General features: G+C 50.7%; 1 non-coding gene across 1 annotated transcript; it reads left to right on the forward strand.

Moving 5' to 3' along the window:
- Positions 1 to 4295: 4295 nt before the first annotated feature.
- Trnas-gga (transfer RNA serine (anticodon GGA)) lies at positions 4296 to 4369 on the forward strand. The gene has a single exon. It is a non-coding gene; the product is annotated as a tRNA-Ser (tRNA).
- Positions 4370 to 6080: the final 1711 nt, after the last annotated feature.

Here is a 6080-nt window from a genome sequence, read left to right on the forward strand (position 1 = left end):
CTCCCCGTCATAAATTTCGGCTGCACGAAGCAAGTCCTCCCTCAAGGCATCTTAATCACCACGTTGCGGTCCTTAGCCGATGACCACGTCACCTCTTTTGCAGCAGACGTATGCTCCAATCTTCCTTGTCGCCCACCCGATGCCACAAGCCTCGACATGGCATTACGCCCCATGATTGCCCCAGACCTCCCCCCAGCGCAATCAGCCGCCCTCATCCGCCTTTTGGCTTCTTACCGCGAGATCTTCGACCTTGACAATCGACCACTCGGCCAAACTTCTCTTGTGCAACACCGTATCAACACAGGTGATGCTGTTCCCATTCACCGTCGACCGTATCGGGTGTCCGTATCGGAGCGCCAGATTATTCAAGAAGAAGTAAACAAGATGTTAGCTACAGGCATTATTGAGCCCTCATCGAGCCCTTGGGCGTCACCCGTCGTCGTGGTTAAAAAGAAAGACAACACGTGGCGTTTCTGCATCGATTACCGGCATTTAAATCGAATTACGAAAAAGGACGTGTATCCTTTGCCCCGCATTGATGACGCTCTCGATTGTCTCCATGGCGCACGCTACTTTTCATCCATAGACCTTCGCTCCGGTTATTGGCAGATTGCCGTGGACGAGAAAGACCAAGAAAAGACCGCCTTCGTCACACCCGATGGCCTGTACCAATTCAAGGTTATGCCCTTCGGTCTATGCAACGCCCCAGCCACGTTCGAGCGCATGATGGACTCTCTGCTACAAGGGTTCAAATGGTCAACATGCCTTTGTTACCTAGACGACGTCCTCGTATTTTCACCTACATTTGAGACCCACCTTGAGCGTCTGTCGGCTATTCTCGACGTCTTCCGCAATGCTGGCCTCCAGTTGAACTTCATCTTTAAAAGGCGCGAAAAAAACCACAACGGACAGGTAGGAAGGAGACAGGACGACGACGACACCTTTTAAAGATGAATTTCAACCAACTCGCCCAACTGTCCCTGCTAATCCAGTTGAACTCGTCGAAGTGTCACTTCGGCCGCCAACAGATTACAGTGTCGGGCCACCTCGTTGATGCTTCTGGTGTGCGGCCGGACCCTGAGAAAATTCGTGCCGTCACCAGTTTTCCAGTACCCCAATCCGCCAAAGATGTTCGGAGTTTTGTGGGACTCTGTTCCTATTTCCGGCGGTTCGTGAAAGACTTTGCAGCAATCGCTCGACCACTTACTGATCTTCTAAAGAAAGACGACCCATTTTCATGGGGATCCACTCAAGCTGCCGCCTTCTCTCACCTCATTACAATTTTGACGACGCCACCTATATTGGCCCACTTTGACCCATCCGATCCGACTGAGGTCCGAACTGATGCCAGTGGTCACGGGATCGGAGCCGTCCTCGCCCAACGTCAGCAGGGGCACGACCGCGTTATCGCCTACGCTAGTCGCCTCCTTACACCTGCGGAGCGCAACTATTCGATCACCGAACGAGAATGCCTTGCTCTTGTCTGGGCGGTCTCCAAGTTCCGTCCAAATTTATATGGCACTCACTTCTCCGTAGTCACCGACCACCACGCGCTCTGCTGGCTTTCATCATTAAGGGATCCCACAGGTCGACTTGGTCGCTGGGCTCTGCGACTGCAAGAGTACACTTTTGCAGTGACGTACAAGTCTGGACGCCTGCATCAAGACGCCGACTGCCTATCTCGCTATCCGGTTGGCGAGTCGCGCACCGTCCCTGACACCGACGCTTGCGTGTGCACCGTTTCCCAACTGACCCACATAGCCGACGAGCAACGCAGTGATGCATCCTTACGGGCTATCATCGAGTGCCTTGAATCCTCACCTTCGGACCGATCTCATCGCTCGTTCGTACTCCAGAATGGTACACTATACCGCCACAACTTTCATCCAGACGGACCATCCCTGCTGCTTGTTGTACCCAAACACCTCCGCTCGGCTGTACTCCACGAACTCCACGACGTTCCAACTGCCGGTCACCTTGGTGTGTCTCGCACATACGACCGAATCCGCCGTCGCTTCTATTGGCCAGGTCTCGCACGCTCCGTCAGACGATACGTCGCGGCGTGTGAGAAATGTCAACGCCGCAAAACACCGTCGACGCTTCCGGCTGGGTGCCTTCAACCCCTCGACATTTCGTCCGAACCCTTCTTTCGCGTCGGCTTGGACCTACTCGGCCCTTTTCCCCTGTCTTCTGCTGGCAACAGGTGGATAGCTGTGGCCACAGACTACGCCACACGCTACGCCATCACACGAGCTCTTCCTACAAGCTTCGCCACAGATGTCGCCGATTTCCTTCTGCGCGACGCGATCTTGCAACACGGTGCTCCACGCCAGCTGCTCACGGACCGTGGCCGCACATTTCTATCGAGAGTCATAGCGGACATCCTGCGTTCATGTGAAACGCGGCATAAGCTCACTACGTCGTACCATCCGCAAACGAATGGCCTCACGGAGCGTCTGAACTGAACCCTAAACGACATGCTTTCAAAGTATGTTTCCTCAGACCACTCCGACTGGGACCTTGTTCTACCGTACGTGACATTTGCCTACAATTCCTCGCGCCATGACACGGCTGGTTACTCCCCATTTTTCCTGCTGTTCGGCCGCGAACCCACATTGCCCCTCGATACAGTCATTCCGTTGCCAGCAGCTCCGACCACTGAATACGCCCTGGACGCTATCAGCCGGGCCGCTCATGCACGCGAAGCCGCTCGTACTCGCCTTCTGACCTCCCAAGAGAACCAGCGCCGTCGGTATGATCAACGACACCGCGACGTACACTTTTCGCCCGGTTCTTTGGTTCTGCTGTGGTCTCCTACCCGGCACGTTGGCCTGTCCGACAAACTGCTCTCTCGGTACACAGGGCCATACCGAGTGCTTCGTGCGGTGACTCCCGTCACCTATGAAATCGCTCCTGCTGCCCCGTCGTCTTCTTCCACCCCGCATGCCAGCGACATCGTACACGTCGCACGCCTGAAGCAGTACCACTCGCCCAATGACGTTGACGTCTAGATGCGCCGAGACGGCGCCTTTGCCGCCGGGGGTTATGCTACATGTAGGCTGCCGGAATTCATATTGTCGACGCGCGTGTGCGCCCGACGAAGAGGACGAAGGTCGCTAGCTGCTCGAGCTCGGAGCCGGACTGGTCAGCGCGGCAGCCGCTCTTGCGAATACATCTTGTGAATAGCGACTTGTAAAAGCGACTCGTCACTCACGTAACTCACGTAACAATATTGAGGAACTCATAGGTTGACATCGCTTTGGCTTTCAGGATTGTTCAAATAAAACAGAAGATACAGCGAACATGCCGGTTGAGAATGCATAATCGACATCGGATTTTGGGTACTCATTGGTTTCGTAATACCACGTTTCAATTCTCGCGGCAAAAAACGCCGATGTCGCAGTCCTCGCCTCAGTAGGCAGTTCACCGCAATACATCCCACTGATATTTTTGCACGCTTTCTGCAACGAAGTAGAAAGCGAGAAAAAAAGTCAGCATTCAAAGCTAATGCCTTTGTGACACGACGGTGTGTAGTCGTGATGACGGCGCCGACATGAGATGTCATTCGGGGATTAGTGGCCTGGCGTAACATTCATTTCTAAGAAATCCGTATGGATTTTCTTGTGGCTTTGTGCTACAAACGGCTGCTTTTCTATCCCCTTCAGCGGCGGTGTGTACAATTGTACACATTAACTTCGGAGGCGCGTTACGCACCCAGTGTTTCTTCAAATGGCTTGAAACGCACTGTGCGCATTTGTGCAGGCTTCCTGAGTGGACAATTAGCGGTAATTTAACTTTATTGTGCTGTATATTGCTGCAGAGGATCACTGTGCTGGAGACACTACCATGTTCGACGATCGTTCGATGTGTGCGTTCCAGGACCAACGTCAAGAGTATTTTTTTTCTTTGCTCGAAACGAGTAAAACCAAAAAACAACCTGTGCAAGCATTTTGGACCTAATATTTGATTCTTTTTATGCAAGGATTGAAGCTGACTCATTGCAGGATAATTAGATAGTTAATTACATGCTAATTAACATTAATTATTGAAAATCACACAAAACAATACATTCCTCCATTTTCTTTCTTGGAATGTACTACTGAATACCTTGGAATCATGCCATGAGAATTTGACGCATTTGCAGACAGTGCATCATAATTTGCGCCCGAAGGGGCTATTTTCACATTTCTTAACCCTTCCGCCATCTTGCGAGATTCCGCAGAACTGATTTGCAATATGTGTCCAGTTGCATCGAGTTGTCGATGATTTCGCCCTCGCGCTGCCAATTGCTAGCTTCCTGGTTAGCTCAATGGGTAGAGCGACCGCCCCGGAAAGGCGTTGGTCCCGGGTTCGATCCCCGGACCAGGACGAATTGTTCGGCACCTAAGAGGCTTTATTTCTTAGAAATCCGTATGGATTTTCTTGTGGCTTCGTGCTACAAACGGGCGGTTGTCTATTTTCACGTTTCTGAACATTCATGTGCCTCTCATGTTCATTCCTGAACCATTTTGTGGGTATAAAATTAAGGCACGTCTTGTTTCGCAGGGCGGTTGAACATATGTTGTAGGCTGAAGATATATCTTGAAGATATGTAGTATGTCGGAGGGGTTGAAGGTATGTCGTATGCGTCATGGGCCGAACGGCCCATGGCGTTATGCCGTTAGCTTGTACCGCGCGCACATTCGTGCAGGCACGTGTGCATCCGCCTTTGAGGAAAAGCCGCGGAAATTTAAAGTTGTATGCGACTATAGTTGGATACCAGGCAGCCGCCATGGTGGAAGCAGGATCGCCGCAGTGTATCAGCATGCGACAGCGCCTCCCATATAAGGATGGTCGATTATTCTTTTAATAGGTCGCCGGTTAATCTGAATTGGCTATTAATCGTTGAATTGCTATCGACGAAGGTATTTTGTCGATTAATCGAATAATCGACATTTCAATCGGTAGCTTCTAAAAAGGCGGTAACGCACTTTATAGTGAATGGAAGCCGCCATTTCCTTGTGCGTTAGGTGAAACAAATGCGAAAAATAGAGTTGCCTAACGTTTAATAAATTATGATGTTTGTGTTCTTTAATATTATATGTAAGTAGTGCTAATGACTACAATGTAAGCATAAAAATATATGCTCTAAAACCAAACCAGGCAAAACTTAACGACAACTTGGTGGACAGTTTAGGTGACAATCGTCGAAGAAGGAATGTTTCCGGAATGTTATAGAATATGAAATGACGCTTTGAGTGCATATGACGAGTAGTGAATTGCTGCTTTATAGCTGACGGTGGATTTCTGCTCTTCCGGGTTTTCGCTCAACCGCTTGATACTGGTTTTGCGCATGGCGGGTTCTCTTTTCAGCCATGAAGCCCCCGCAGGTGACATCGAAATGTGATTTATCGCTCTCGAGAGAGGTCTGCCGTTCGTTACCATCCACTCAACGCTGATGGTGACGGTAACTTTGTATCGCACAGGGTATTGAAGCGTCGATCGACGGCGCAAGATTTCCAGTACACGCATCGGCGGCTGTTGCCAGGCAGCGTCCAGCGCTTACGCAATAGACAAGACACCACGGCGATCACCGTTACAGAACACTGCACACAACACAAAAACAAGCGTTTCGTGGAATGGAGATTTGAATGCGTATGAACGGCACTAATGTCACCTTGCGAGCGTCTGATCTCACCGATGACGCCAATGAATTGTCGCGTATAGCGGAGGCGGCCATTTTGGTTGAGGTCCGTATGCGCAAATGTACATGCTTCGTGATTCCTCTCGAGAGCGCGTGGCGAAGGCGGTCGGCCGGGACGTCACGATGACACGGCGACGCCATCAGCTGGAGGGGGGTCCTTTGACGGCGAAAAGCAGCACCGCTCTTGACTAGTAGCCGAGTATGGCTAGCCCATCAGTGTTTAGTGAAACTAGTTGAGCAAACTCAGCAGAACAGATTAAAAATTAAGAAAAATAACTACATTAGTGAGAACTGGGCCCACGAATATATTTTCATAAAAGGAAATGTTACAGGCTTTGATTTTTCGAACTCGCTTTTTCTACATTACTAATACTTGACTACCGTGCAGAATGCCTGG

This window comes from Rhipicephalus sanguineus, chromosome 3, assembly GCF_013339695.2.
Source record: "Rhipicephalus sanguineus isolate Rsan-2018 chromosome 3, BIME_Rsan_1.4, whole genome shotgun sequence".
Lineage (NCBI taxonomy): Eukaryota > Metazoa > Arthropoda > Arachnida > Ixodida > Ixodidae > Rhipicephalus > Rhipicephalus sanguineus.